The 17,606-nt window shown below is 26.1% G+C and overlaps 1 protein-coding gene across 3 annotated transcripts in view; it reads left to right on the forward strand.

Moving 5' to 3' along the window:
- Positions 1–17,606, forward strand: part of LOC118447658 (uncharacterized) — a 32,241-nt gene that overhangs the window by 9,890 nt on the left and 4,745 nt on the right. The window lies entirely within an intron of this gene.

Here is a 17,606-nt window from a genome sequence, read left to right on the forward strand (position 1 = left end):
CCAACGTTCCTTCGATGAATACACCTTCTCTTACTCCTCCACCTCCATCAACGTCGATTTCTCGTAATGTAGCGTCCTTGCAAGATAATTTTTCACGTAAGAATCTAACAATTATTAGATGTGCGATATACATAATTGGATCTCTCTAAAATAAAATCATAATAAGTAACTCGAAATATATACGCTAATGTAACAGAAGATTAATCGTTCATTGACTTTATCATTGATTCGTACGATCTTTAAGGCTAGCTTTTAAAATCATAATAATTTAATTTACATTTAATACATATGGATTATATATGTTTATAGAATGTCTACGAAATCATGATGTAAGCATTAAGTTGATAATTTTACATATAGAAATAAGTCGAAAAAAAAGAGAATGATTTCTTGTTTTTTTTTTCTTTTTACGTCGTTTAAAACTTCGTTTTCAAGAAAATTCAATTGAATAATTCGTCAGTAAAACATGTAACTATTAATTCCAAGTTTCAAGATAATCTGTTAATATTAATAAACATCAAACAATGCCACAATTTGCTTCTTAATCATTAATGTTATACCATTTGTCCAGTTTGATGTGTTTATTCTATTAATCATTTTCGTTCCGCCACGATATCCGTATACAATAATCGGGAAAAAATGGACATTACGAAAATAAGATAACAGTAATAATAGAAAATAAATCGTAACGCTATCTTACTCGTATTTATAAATATTAATAGGAATAAGAAAAACAGTTGGATCTTATCTCGAAACATATAATTAATGTATATAGATTTACATGATGGATTTTCAAAGACATTTTGCTTGAAAAATGAAATCTTAAATTGTTAAAAATATTATTCTTTTTTTTTTACAACTTATTTTTCAATGCAGAATTATTATAGCTTGTACCATGATTTCATAGACACTCTATATATAGATATGTGTGTGCTTATATATAGCGCAGGTCGAAAGTTCTTAGGTGACCCATGAGAATTATACATACATACATACATACATACATATATATATATATATATATATATATATATATATATATATGTTTATATTTATTATTTTATTTTATCGAAAAATATATCCAAATATATATCTGAATATATGTATATATATGATAATATTTACACACATACATACATATATATATATGTTTGTGTGTGTGTGTGTGTATATATAGTGTAAGCAAAAAATTTTCTAGAGTTGGTAATTAAAAATTAAAAAAAAATAAAAAATAGATAGTAAAAAAAAGAAAATAACAACAAAACCTCGAAAAAGAATAATCGGTTTTTTAAAATCACTTCGTCAAATCCGTTCAGTATATATATATATATATATATATATATATATATATATATATATATATATATATATATATATATGCGCTCTTGTTTTAGTAATGCATATTTAAAAGTGGCTTATAAATATAATTGAATTTATCACTTTGTATCTTACAAAAAATATAAAAGTTGTAAAATAACAGTTAATACATATTAGACAAATTTTACGATGATATGATCGATTCAAAATTTAGTAAACTTTTAAATCTTCTATTTTTGTCCGGTATAATTTATAAAATAGATCAGAATATTAAATGCAATATACTTTTTATAGATAATTACAAATTTATGTGATTCGTTAAAAAAAGAAAAAAAAAATATTTGAAAGTATGCATGTCTCTCCAAGAACTTTCATCTGATATTGAATCAATCTTGTATACATACATACACATATGTAGATATAAATACATATATAAATACTTAAGATAATTATTTACACAGCCGTCAAGATAAAAGTACATAATTCCTTGCTAACTTTTCTCCCGATCGTGTTCGTTTCATGGCTTCTGATTAAGGAGCAATGTTGGTTTGATAATTCTCAGTAGTCTGAGCATAATATTATTTTATAGCTTATTACAGCAGGCTCTGTTTCTCGCCACGTGCTACTACGATGGAAGGACGTATTTTCTCTCTCTCTCTTTCTTCAACCAGTTCATAACTGTAGTTCGTTCTGACTTCGTTTTCGCGACACACGGTTATAAATTGCAAGCATTAAATGTTTCTCGTTCAGTCACTTGCACACGTTTTTACTCTAATCTACTGCATTTTTAAGAAGATCTGAATCGTCTAATAATATTAATAGTATTAGATAGACATTCGATTGATATTTGATGAATAACTTCTTTCATGTTCATATAATACAAAAAATATTAATAGTAATAATAATAATAATAATAATAATAATAATAATAATAATAATAATAATAATAATAATAATAATAATAATAATAATAATAATAATAATAATAATAATAATAATAATAATAATAATAATAATAATAATAATAATAATAATAATAATAATAATAATAATAATAATAATAATAATAATAATAATAATAATAATAATAATAATAATAATAATAATAATAATAATAATAATAATAATAATAATAATAATAATAATAATAATAATAGTAATAGTAACAATAATAATAATAATAATAGTAATAATAATAAAAATGATTATAATAATAATAATTATAGTGATAATAAAAATAATACTAATACTTATAATAATTATAATAATAATAATAATGATAATAAAGATAATAATGGTAATGGTAATAATGATAATAATAATAATAATAATAATAATAATAATAATAATAATAATAATAATAATAATAATAATAATAATAATAATAATAATAATAATAATAATAATAATAATAATAATAATAATAATAATAATAATAATAATAATAATAATAATAATAATAATAATAATAATAATAATAATAATAATAATAATAATAATAATAATAATAATAATAATAATAATATTAATAATAATAATAATAATAATAATAATAATAATAATAATAATAATAATAATAATAATAATAATAATAATAATAATAATAATAATAATAATAATAATAATAATAATAATAATAATAATAATAATAATAATAATAATAATAATAATAAAATAATAATAATAATAATAATAATAATAATAATAATAATAATAATAATAATAATAATAAGACTAATAATATTAATAATAATAATAATAGTAGTAGTAATAGTAATAGTAATAGTAATAGTAATAATAGTAATAATAATAATAATAATAATAATAATAATTATAATAAATATGATAATAATAACAATAATAATGGTAATAATAATAATTGCAATAATTACAATAATAATAATAATAATTATAATAATAATAATAAGAATGATAATAATAATAATAATAATGATAATAATAATAATAATAATAATAATAATAATAATAATAATAATAATAATAATAATAATAATAATAATAATAATAATAATAATAATAATAATAATAATAAATATGATAATAATAATAAGATAATAATCAGGTTATGCAATGGATACAAAAGGTTTTCTTTTATTATTTTTTTATAATTTTTTTTCTTTTTTTCATTTCTATCATTTTTCCTGTCTACTACTATGTTTTATTCGATGCACGAACATAAATATTAACACGATACGATGAATGATGTAGGCGCGTGCGTATCACGTAGGCGACATTCCACGTGCCGAGTTTAAATAACTGCCCATAAGTCCCAGACTATGTCCGATCGTAATAAACTCTTCAAGGTCGTGCATTTTCTCGATGCATCACGCTTTTCTTTTTTTTTTGGGGGGGTGATCGAAGATCGTTATCGTACCTCGAAGATCTCTCTCTCACTCTCTCTTTCTCTCTCTTTCTCTTTATCTCATAGCTAATCGTCCTTCACGAATAATATAGATGCATAATAACATCCCATAGCAATTTTGCTTGCAAGTTGATATTATACAACTTTACGGATACTTAAGCTACAAATTGTTCGGAATAATTTTATGCTTCGTTCTCGTTCGAGAACGAACACTTTCCTTTTTGCGTAACCTTGAATTTAATAAGTTGTCCGTCCACTTCGATCAATTCTATACAGTTTAGATCGATAGAGGAAGGATAACATAAGAAATAATATCTGATGCATTTATTTCTATAATTCAATGTTTGTATCGTGTCTTAAAGGACGAAGGAAAAAAATATAAATAAATTATGCAAGTCTCGATAACGATTTCCTCTAAAAAAAAAAAGAAAAAAAAGAAAAAAAAAAGAAAAAAAAAGAAAAGAAAAAAAAGGGAAAAAAAAGAAAAGAAAAAAAATTGTTATGACATTAGTATCTCGATAACAACAAGATTTATGAAAAAGTTGTAATTATAAGATATTATAAAGAGTTAATCTCTCTCTGTCTCTCTCTCTCTCTCTCTCTCTCTCTCTCTCTCTCTATATATATATATATATATATATATATATATATATATATATATGTACTACGCGTTACGCTTCGTTGATGTTTTTTCAATTATATATATATGCAAATAAATAAAAATATTATAATATAGCTTAAAGAAAGTTAGTGCGGAAGTAAGTGTAAAAGTTGGTAAGAAAAGAAATAAGTAATTTCAGAATTTTTTATATCAAAAATGTTAGTGTTATTTGTTTAGATATAAAGAACTAAACCTTTTTTTCATTTTTTTCTTTTCTTTAATAAAACGGTATTAAATTTCATTTTTATTTTTATATATATATATATTGTCTTCATTTAATAGAAATATTTACTACTCTGTAGTGTCATTTATTTGGATATGCGATAAGAAACATTCTCAAATAAAAAAAAAAAAAAAAGAAAAAAAAAGAAAAAAATTTACTACAATATGTTATTTATCTTAATAAATAATATAAGATACAAAAAACACTTTCAATACAAAATAACATCGTGTTATTTGTTTAAATTAAAAATTTTCAATAGAAAAATACTCAATAATGTTATTTATTCAGATATAAAATATGAAAAACACTTTCAATATATAATACTGTTAGTCTTATTTATTTTGGATATAAAATATTAAAAGTAAAACGATAGAAAATTACTCAATGATTTTTATTTATTTGTATATAAGATATCAGATATTTTCAAACAAATAAAAAAAATTACTATCACATCGTTATATTTATTGAAATATCTATAAATTATTAAAAATGTCGAGATTACTTATTGGCCAATCGAATAAAATGATAAAAATGAATATTAAGGATGGATCTTAGTTACGTCATTGGCATCAAAAGAAGATTGAATGTTTCTCAACAAGATCGTAATTGCTTTTAACGAGAGTGCTACTGCTGGACCGATGAATCATTACTATCCTGCGATTTTATTGAGAATACTCGCGCCGATCGTTAAACGGAATGATCGTAATGATCTCAATTATAAACGGTGGCTCTTGCGTCTGTTATTATGAAGAACTGAGTTCTTCTTAGTTGCTTGGGATTAATGTTCGACTACAGGAACTAGTGACGACGACGACGACGACGACGACGACGACGACGATGACGACGACGACGACAATGTCGAAGAAAAAGAAGAAGAAGAAACTAGTTATACTTAGATACGAATCCAATCATCCCGAGAAAATGGAAGATAATTATTGAATGTATGCCAATCTATTTTAGAGATCATAAATCTCTTTTTTTCTTTGTTTTTATTTTTTATTTTTCTTCGTCATTATATTTCTGTATATAATACTTGTATATGATCGAAGGATGCCTTTCACGCTTTAATATTTCCTAGTTTTTCTAAAGCATCCATTTTATAATCTAATCTTATTCACGATCGATAATTATCGAATGTTTATCCGGTTTATTACCAATAGATAATATTATCATAAGATGTTTTTTTTTTTTTTCATTTTTCTTGTTCTTTTTTTGTTCATATCTCTTTATCTCTTTATCATTATCTCTTTCTACATTAGAGAGTATGAACGAAATATGTTGACGATTTAATATCTCTTAGTTTCTAAATCATCTATTTTATTATTTAATAATCTCAATGTCCAATCTTTTTTTTCTAATCATCTTTTTTTTCTGATTTCTATGTAAGGAAACTCTACGTAAGAAGACATTGAATATTGTTACTTTAATACCTAAAACGATTGACCTTTTGTTCTACATACTTGTGGGTTTCCATTATGTTATATATAGAATAATTTATTTTTTATGGTACGAAAGTAAGAAGAAAATAAAAATAAAAAAAAAAGAAAGAAAAAGAAAAAATAAATTCTATAGATTACTATAAAAAATAAAAACGTATGAGGATTCAAATTGCGATGCTTCTAATTTTAGAAATTTTGTTAGTAAAAAAAGAAAAAAAAAAAAAGAAAAAGAATATATATAGTATACTTTATTTTCAATGATATGAAAGAAAAAAGAAAATAAAAATAAAAATAAAAATAAATAAAAAAATAAACTCTATAAATCATTATAAGGAAGAAAAACGTATGAGGATTCTCAGATAGCGATACTTCTAATTATAAAAATTTTGTTAGTAAAAAGAAAAAAAAAGAATATTATATATATATATATTCTTATCTCACTTTTTATATTGTATTATTCATATACATATAATATATAGAAAAAAGAAATCTTGAGACTCGAATAGGCTTCATACATATATATATATATATACCGAGAGTTACGATGCATCTTGAAAGGTGGCAAGTTTATGTTAGAATTACAGATGCGTTCTTTCGATGCATGTACATACGGTATACACCATATATACGTGTACATGTATGTATTAGACCATATGCCAGGGTCCGCTTCCTACCTCTCTCTCTCTTTCTCTCTCTTTTTCTCTCTCTCTCTCTCTTCTATATTTTTCTACTCTTTTTCTCTTGGAAGCAACCGGTATAGCTTTCTCGTCCTAGAAAGCTTCTCGTCGAGGCTATCACAGCATCACATGGCTTTACATTATTGCCCGTAGCCGTTGCGTTGTCTTGTATTCCCATATATGTACATATGGTATAGCAGAGAGGCCCATTGCTTTCTGTACGTAGGTATTGTGTTATGGAGAATAGGGTAGGAAACAAAACGAAACTCACCATTGATAGTGATGGTGGTGGTGATGGTGGTAGTGAGATGAGAGTAGTAGTGGTATTAGTCACCCTTCTCTCCGTTATACGACCCTAAACCTCTTCGATTGTCTACTTAAAATTTTAAAGGTTTCTCTTGAATTTCGTACGAAGAATGAAATTCATAGAATGAAATATCTCACATTCATTTCTAATATTATACACGTACATACGTATTTATTGGTCGTGTGATTGATTTGTAATCCAATTTTTTGTTATTATAAAAAAAAAAAAAAAAAAAAAAAAGAATGTACGTACTTTTTTCATACCCTTAGAAAATATTTTGTTATTATGATCGTCCTTTTGAATATGGATTTTTTCTTTTTTCTTTTCTTTTCTTTTATTATTATTATTATTATTATTATTATTATTATTATTATTATTATTATTATTATTACAGTTTGATCATTATTATAGTTATATTAGAATTGGTTTTTGTATTAATTAGATTATCGATTATTAATAATTAGTCGTATTAATCGAAAAATTTGATAGAATTATAAAACATTGAGGTATTATAATTGTTTTCAATAATGATTATAAAAAAAGTAAGATTGACAAATTATTTTTTTTCTTTTTTTAAATAGTTTAAAATAATAATTTAATAATAGTTCTATAAAATTCATACACACACACACACACATTTGATTCTCTATTTACACGTTAAATTGGTACCGTGAAAAGGATCGTGTAAAAAGAGAATTCTTTTGTTTTCTAAATCGTACCATAAAGAAGCACGTGTAAAAAAGAGAATTAATCGTGTTACACGCACATACAATTACATTATTAACAGTTAGTCACATACAATATAAATCAGGAAATGTGCGTTGTTAAACGAAAAAAGAATCAAAAGAAAAAAGAGCTACAAGAAAAAAAAATAAAAAAATAAAAAAAACGAGAGAGAGAGAGAGAGAGAATAAAAGAAAAGGAGTAGGAAAAAAATCTCTGTAAAATTTTTAACATTTGAATAGAGCTGTTCGCTTGACAATAAGAATGAGTTTGTCTAAAGATCTAAGAGGAATTGTTAGTTGAGTAAGGACGACAGTTAATGGTCGACGTGAATCATTACGTGAAAGATCCATTTGAGAATGTATGCATTCTTGCGAAGACGATGCGTGTGGAAAGTGGAGAAGAGAGATAGATAGAGAGAGAGGGAGAGAAAGAGAGAGAGAGAGAGAAAAAGAGAGAGAAAGAGAGAGAGAGAGAGAGAGAGAGAGAGAGAGAAAATGAATGATGCTGCTGCTGTTGCTGCTAATATTGCTTCTGCTATTGCTATTGCTATTACTGCCGTTGTTGTTGCCGCTGTTACTTGCAATGTGTTGCTATACTCGTTCGTTCCAATTGCGATTTCTCGCTTACGCCTGCCAATTAACCTTAATTGTACCAGAAGGAAGAAAGAGAACGAGAACGAAAGAGGGAGAGAAAAAGTAAAAGAGAGAGAGAGAGAAAGAGAGAGAGACAGAGACAGAAGGATGCGTTCGGTAAAGGAAAGAAAGGAGTAGGAAGGGGGAGGAATGGGTGGGTGGTTTGGTTGGTTAGAGGGGAGAAGAAGAAGACAGACTATTACTAGTCGCCGATTTCACCGTGTTTAGAGACTTTCCGATTTTCGAGAGCAAAATAACTCTCTCTCTCTCTCTCTCTCTCTCTCTCTCTGTCTGTTTTTTATTTCATCATTTCACATAATGGACGTTCTTTCTTTCACCACTTTTCTGCTTCTTTTTTTTTGTTCGTTTTTTCCCTTCTTTTATTGTTTTTGTTTTCCTTTCTCTCTTCCTCTCTCTTTCTCTCTCTCTCTCTCTCTCTCTCTCTCTCTCTCTCTCTCTCTCTCTCTCTTTTCATTTCTTTTTCTTTTTTTTCTACTTTTTTTCCGTCGGACGTTAATCGTTCCCACGAATTTTCATCACGCAGATAAATCAGAAAGCATCCTGATTGTATCGAATGAAATCGTCATTTTATTGTTACATACAGGACGGATGTCCCTTTAAATTTCATATTTGTTTTACAAAGGATAAGAGGATTTCTTTGAATTTTAATCGTCGTGATTGTACAACGTTTTATTGATTTTATTAAAAATTAAAAAAAAAAAGAATATACAACTCAAAGGGATTTATGTGTTTACGGTTTAACTGTGATTGAAAAATAAAAAAAAAAACAAAAAGAAGAAAAAAAATAAAATAAAGGATGAGTTACGTATATCGAGTGAGAGCAAGAGAGAGAGAGAGGGGGGGAGGGAGAGAAAGAGAGAAAAAGAGAATCATTATTGTCATAGATTTTAATGCATTTAAAAAAATCTTATCTCGAATCTTCAATCAGCTTAATCTCTTCATCGATCGATCAAAAAATCTCCCAAACTTTCCACCGGTGAAAATCAATGATAATAATAAATATAAGAGTGGACAATTTTTTTTTTCTCTCTCTGAACGAAAAGAAAAAGTCTAACGACCTACAGAGATCATTATGTACGTACGTTATGAATCATTTTATTAACGTTTCATTGATTTTACGGGGCACACGTTAGATAGTCAATTGGTATGTTTATGTATTATATATGAGAGAGAAGAAATTTGAAGCTTGAGAGAGAGAGAGAGAGAGAGAGAGAGAGAGAGAGAGAGAGAGAGAAACTATTACTACTAGTCGTAGATTTCCATTCATAGAGAGTGGACTTCTAATTTCCGTCTTTTCTGTGGATACAGCTGTTCCAGTACAATCGAGCTACAACATATCTATGTATGTATGTATGTATGTATGTATGTATGTATATTATGAATGTACAGAAAAAAGGAGGAGATAGGACATGAATTATAATTGCAAAATAGTTCCTCGCGTCATGGCTCAAGGAGATTAAAACACGAGCACTGATTTCTTCTTGATGCTCAATAAATCTTTCCTCTTCAATTATTTTTTATATTTTGATACGTTTGAATAATTTATTTTAGTATACATATATATATATATATATATATATATATATATATATCAAGGATGTGTATATAATATATGAATTAATTACACATTTTTTAAAAAATTCATTTCTTCTCATATTATATCTCTTGTTATTGTTATTAAATAACTAAAAAAGATTCTATATATTTAAAAAAATAATAGAAATATATATATATATATATATATATATATATATATATATATTATATATGAGATAGATTATTATAGAAATATTTTTTTGGGATTTTACAATGGAAAAGAAGAGGAAAAAATAAGAAGGGAAAAAAAAAGAAAAAATCTATGGAGGAAGTAATACTTCATTCAAAAAAAAAAAAAAAAAAAAAAAAATAAATAAAAAATAAAAAAAAACAATTCCGTCGGCTCGTTAAAGAAACATTTACGTTGGTCAAGCTATATTTCTAATGTATATTTATGTAAAACTTTTTTACGACTTCTTCTTTACAGTTAGAATCGTCGCGCATTTTAGCGCGTGGTCTCGATTCATTTGGAATATTCAAAAGGAAATACATGGTTTGTAAAACGTCTACTTTCTGTGAGACTTTTCTCTCTCTCTCTCTCTCTCTCTCTTTCTCTTTCTCTCTTTATCTCTCTCTCTCTCTCTCTCCCTTCCTCCCTCTTTTTTAGTATCCGGCATTCTTGCATTTTCAACGATCGTAGCGATCACATAAGGATAAGAAGATGGTCGTTTGGCATTCTTCACGACTACGAGGACGGCGACTTTTCTCTTTCTCTCTCTCTTTCTTTCTCTCTCTCTCTCTCTCTCTCTCTCTCTCTCTCTCTCTCTCTCTCTCTCTCTCTCTCTCTCTATCTATCTATCTATTTCTTAATCTCGTTGGATCGCTACATCAGATTGTATTATATTACGTATATAATTAAGGCAGTTATTGGTATATATGGATTATACTTAACGGTAGTTTAATGTCGAAACGAGGCCGTTGTTCCCTTCCACAGGAAGCAAATGGCACTTTAAATAACCGAGTAATATACACGTCATGCTTTCGTCAGGGGACAACTCAAAGACCGCAGATCAAAACTTTTACGTTCGACTTCGATCATATCAGCCGGAACTCGATGATAATTTCTATTAAATCCGTATAGTTAGATAGACGACATAGTCGAGTCGATCCATATAAGATCACACGATTATTTCACTAATAAATATAATCCGTTTGTGTCTAAGTATGTGTGTGTGTATGTGTGTGTGTATATACGAGGGTTATACCTATATATACATATATACTTAGATAAAATATATACGTTTATATTTACAGATATTATTATATAAATATATAAAATTATTTTAGCTCAATTTTTACGATTTTATATGGAAACCACTTTTTTTTCTCATAAGGATATATATATATATATATATATATATATATATCTATGTATAAAAGTAGATATAATAAAATTATATTTTATCCAAATAATTTTTTATAGGAATTTAAAAGTTAGATATTGACAAATATCAATAGATTGGTAATACAGATACATAACTACAAACAAAACTCTGAGATAAAAGTCAATAAACCGAGGACTTGTCAGTAATAACAACGTATTAAAGTACGTCGATGTCGTAAAATTACGAAAGTGATCGTGCAAAACGAGAGTCAATCGGGTTAGTTAATAAGAAAATGTTAAAATTAAAGAGTAAAACGAAAAATAAATAAATAAATAAATAAATAAATAAATAAAAAAATATTACAGGAGTAAATTCTCGATGGACGAAGAGTAAAGGAAAAAAAAAAGAAAACAAAGAAAAAAAGAAAGAAAGTAAAAAAAAACATAGAAGTGTAGATGTATATGTTATGTATATCACTTGAGTTTATGTGAAATAACTTATTTAACGTTAACAAGCTAATAGAGCATACGAGAGAGTCGTGAGGCAAAAAGAAAAAAAAAAAGGAAAGAAAAAAAACGTTCGCGTTAATTCGACTTAAAATGATGTCAGATATTTCACACCCAATGATTTACTATGATACGTCAAGATTAGATGCGTTTTAAGGTCTAATTTAATACCTAAGTTGTTATGGTTGGTTTATTTAATAGGAAAAAAAAAATATATATATATATATATTCAAATTGTTTAGATGATTCTGTATAGAGGTATGATTCATGATATAAATTTCGCAATTAGAAAGCTCTTCGATCGTACGAATCAATCGTAAGATAAAGGAAAAAATTGTTCGCGTTAATTCGACTTAAAATGATGTCACGTATTTCACAGAGATTTTATTAAGTTAAAATTAAATGAGTTAAAATAAAAAAAAAAATGAGTTATGATATTTAATTTGAAAGCTTATTAAGATTTTCTCATCTAGTAAGACAAAAATATTTAATTTTATTCGAATGATTGCTACTTGAAAATATAATTCATAAATCTTGCAATTGGAATGCTTTTTGGTCGCACGTGCTAATAGCGCGCATTAAGGTATTTCCCTTACCTAATTGGAAAAAAAAAGAAAAGAAAAAAGAAAAAAAATATTCAATTTGTTTTAACGATTTGACTTGGAGATATCATTAGTAAAATAAATTTTCATTCACGATTGGAAGTCATTTAAATTGTTCAAGCTAATAATCATTAGTAAAAAAAAAGAAAACGTTTGCGTTAATTCGATTTAAAATGTTTGTCACGTATAGATATATATTTCATAATAGCGATTGATTTATTAATGATACGTCTAAAACTACGTGCGTTTTCATAATTTCCAAGTTAAAAGCTTTTTAATGTTTGCTTATCTAATTGAAAAATAATATTTACTTTCTTTTGATGATTCCACATGGAGATATGAATCATAAAATAAATTTTTTTTCAATTGGAAAGCTCTCTTCGATCTTACGAGAGAATCGTTAAAGGAAATTTTAATAGCAGCGTTTCCATTAATATGAATTAAAAATGATATCATGCCCGATAATTTACTATCATTTTACGTCAAAATTAAATATGTTTTAAAGACCAATTGAAAATGCTCGTTAAAGTTTGCCTATCTAATAATAAAAGAGTGAAAAAAGAAACAAGAAAAAAAAAATAATAATAATATATTCATATTTATTTTGAGATGATTCTATACTACTCAATGATATGATTCATAATAAAATAAATTTTGTACGATCGGAAGTCCATTTGATTTGTCCAAGCCAAGCGGAACGTGTTTCCTTTTGAATAATTATTAATCTATATATGTAATATCTCGTATATGTATTATTACTTATCCGTCTTTACGTTTTGCATACAATCGATTCAAAGTCGTCGGATCATTTTTATTTTATTAATTTTTCACCATAGATATGAATTTTCCTAACTGTACTGGAATCTCAATTAGACTTTAAAATAATTCCATGAATCGATAGAAACAGCATACATCGAGTTACGTCCTTTGATCATGCCAGACTCCCCCATCTAACATCATATTTTATTTTTCAGTTTGTTTTTGTTTCTTGTCGTTTTTTCTCCCTCTTCCTTCTTATTTTATGTTCGTCCCTCTTTGATCTTTATCTTTCACCAGAACTCTTTCTTTCATACTACGGAACAACGATCCATTCATTTTTTACTTTGGCATTTTTTTTTTGCTCTTTTAACTTTTAACACTCTTCTTAGAAACACGACTTCTCGAAAGAGAAATTCTTTTTCTCTGGTTAATTACATTAAAAATAAATTGAAAATAATATTCAATTGAATAAATTGAAATTGATAAACTCGCGTGTGTGTGTATACGAATATATATATATAATTTATTATATATAAATATTATATAAATATAAACTGAATAATAAGATATATAAATTTTGTTGAAATAAAATATGTATATATATATCTCATATATTGTATTATAAACGTGTATATGTATATACTCGTTTTTTATCGGAACAAAATAAAACAAATATATAATAATATAATATAATATATATATATATATATATGTACACATTGTAATAAAAAATTAGTATATCGAATCACTCAACTTTTGTCTATATAATATATATTTATATAAATAAATTATGTATGTCTTATATAAATCTATATAATATATATTAATATATATATTCGTATATATATATATATATATATATATATATATATATATAAGTTTGTATATGTTTGGGTAGACAAAATTGAATGACTAAATATATAAATTTCGTTTAAATAATAAACAACAACAACAAAACCAAAAGAAAAGAAAAGGAATATCTTTTAGAATAGATCGCCACCGAGAAAATAGTTCGAGAAGTCTGCTGTGTTGCTCCTGCTGTTACTAAAGTTAGCATCGGCACGAAAAATACCGTCTCGTACAGACATACATAATACATACACACATACATACACACATACACACATATATATACATACATACATACAAACATACATATATACATATATACGTACGTACATATGTACATACGTACATACACATATACGTTCTTATGTATTAGTAGAAGATACGTCCATTGGCAAATGCCAACAAGATAAATTCGCTCTACGAAAGATCTCTTGGATGTATAATAGAAAAGAAGCTTAAGAGAGAAATCGAGAGGTATCTCGCGTGAAATTATAGATAGAATCGAACGAAATGATAGACCTAAGACGACGTAATAGTTCGCTTACCCTATTGTTGACAAAAGTTACGAGAGAGATCAAACTAGGATAAAAAAGATGAGGATAGAAAGATAGAGACAGAGACAGAGAGAAATTATGCGAGATTAGATCGAAACGATCGAAAGTGCATATCTCATCCTTTCGATATCAAAAGAGAAACCGATTGGGAAAGATAAAATTTTCATTTTAACATGTAATCCTGTCAGAATCGAATTTATCATTAAGGCATATAAGAATATCATTCTCGGGTCGGGTGACATTTTTAAATCTTACCATACCTCGATTGAATGACGATGTCAAAAAAAAAAAAATAATATATTCGCCAAGGCCAGAAAAAGAATAACGCTATATTTTTTTTCTAAGAGTTATTTATCTATTTTTTTTATTTTTTTTTTTAATTTAATTTTATACCGATTTAGTTTTATTCCTTTTTTTAAAATGCAGATATACATAAATATAGCACACACAGAGCTAATAGACACGCGCAAAATATCGTAATTATATTTCGACGTTTATTTCCAATGAATGTAAGAAAAAAAAGAAAAAGAAAAAGAAAAAAGAAAAAAGAAAAAGAGAGAAGAAGGAAGAAAAAGCTGATCTGGTTGGTGGGGGAGGGGAGTGAGAAGGGCCTTAAAAAATACAAAATACTGCCCTGACTCTAATGCAGTCATAAAAACGTCCGATGATATTTCTAATTTCATTTATGATAACTACAAAAATCATCCTCGTTCATTTAGCAATCTCGGCCACTTAAAGCAATTCTAGAAGTTTACATTCCACGATTTCATCATCAACATTTCTCTCTCTCTCTCTCTCTCTCTCTCTCTCTCTCTCTCTCTCTCTCTCTTTCTCTTTCTCTTTCTCTCTCTCTTTCTCTCTCTCTCTCTTTCTCTCTTTCTTTCAATTATCTTTCTTTGGATCTCAAATCCATTATAAGATCGGATACTTCTAAATTTATGTATGTTTCTCATATATACAACGAATTACGATACAATATAGATTATATAAAAACGTATTATTATATTATTGAAGAGGATGCGTACCTGTCATTCTTCTATTTTATATAATCACAAAATTGCTACTTTTTTTCTTCACTTATACGTCCACTCGTTCGTTCGCTGATCATTTCCTATGTATCATCTGTGTCGTTATCGTACATATGTATATGTTAAATAAAGGTTATATCGCCAGTTGGCTTGAATAAAGGCAGAAAACATCATTCTATCTGTTTTGGCAGAGTACTTTGTTCGTTATGCGCATGCGCGATAATTTTCTCTTGATAAAAGAAAGCGATAGTCCTCTTCGTCTTCTAATACATCCTACACGGAGGTTATACGTTTCCAATAAAAAAAAAAAAATTTATTTAATATATATTCTTAAGAATTAAAATGTATTATATTAATATGTTAATTAATTTCATAATCTATTAATTATAATATATTATAAAGATTTTGTTTTTTTTCTTTTCCTTTTTATTTTTTTTTCGAACATGTAATTACTTAAGCAAAGCGTATCGCTTGCACGGGACACCTTCCGCACAATGAATAAAGTAATTTCTTCTGTCTCATTTCAAGGGTCGATGACTTTTCTACGTAATAGGAATTAGCGATATAATCTTATTACATATTTAATGTTGAGGATAATTGTAAATTAAAAAAGTCAGTTGAATATCTCCTTCATTAAGAGCAATAGGAAAAATGTATATGTATACATATGTATATATATTTAGTTAGTATTTTATTATAGTTATATAAAGAAGTTGTTTATAATTGTTATTGTTATTACTATTACTAGTATTATTACCATTACTACAATTATATATATATATATATATATATATATATAATTAACAAAGGATATATTCAATTAACTATTAATTTAGAATTATTTTATATACGTGAACAAATATATACTCTATCTTTATCAGATTATTTTTAATATTTATCGTGAAACATTAGCTTTGAAATTCCTTTAAAAGTTTCTTATACATCTATCTTTGTCTATCTTTTTCTTCTTCTTCGTCTTCGTCTTCGTCTTCTTTTATTTCTTATTTACTTTACTATGCAACGTGTCAATGATTACGCAGGATTCTATTCGTGTGCACATCGTCATTTTTATATTTTCTTTGTCTTTCTCTTTTTCTTTCTCTTTATCTTTTTCTTTTTCTTTTTCTCCTTTCTTTTCGTTATTCATATACGACGATTGTGTTCGTATATATAAGTATTTACCTACATAAGTATGTATGTTCGTCATCTGCATGCCAATGATATATCCAGCTGCGTTACAACTTTCTTCTTTAGAGAAGCTTCACGAGGCGCGAGTTTCACAGAGAAGCTAACTCGGATGTGAAACGTAGCTGGATATTTATCGTTGCTGAGATTTACTTTCGTATTCGTCGTCTTACAGTAAGAGAACTTTTCCCTTGGAACACAAATTTTCCACCTAAAGAAATCCTTTCCACTTCGGTTAGCTCCTTTTAATCTCGGGAAATGTATACCGGTGAATATATATATATGAGAGAAAAAAAGAGAGAGAGAGAGAGAGAGAAAAAGGAAAGAAATAAATAAAAGATAGATTAGAGATATACACAAAATTATAATATTGTGGTTGTTCGAAATAGTTCGTATCAATATTGTTTGGCATCTTTAATAAAATAAAATTAAAATTAATCGGTAAATTAAAAATAAGAATAATTTAGTACTTTTAAACATACATATTCGGATATATATATATACATATACATACCGAATATTAATATATTAAAACGTATATGTTAATAAAATACATATATAACAATAAATATATGAATAAATATATTAATTTTCAGTTGTATTATTTTTTTATAATACAATTTTATTATCACATTAGTTGTATTATTTTTTTACGTAGAATGCATAATAATATGTAACACTATATGTAGAGAAAAGGTACGAAATAATACAAATAAAAATTAATATATTTACTACAATACAAATAATGTGTATACTTTTACATATAATTATTTTATGTGAAACATATATATATATATATATATATATATATATATA

Source organism: Vespa mandarinia, chromosome 1 (assembly GCF_050613455.1).
Source record: "Vespa mandarinia isolate Hongniang chromosome 1, ASM5061345v1, whole genome shotgun sequence".
Taxonomy (NCBI): Eukaryota; Metazoa; Arthropoda; class Insecta; order Hymenoptera; family Vespidae; genus Vespa; species Vespa mandarinia.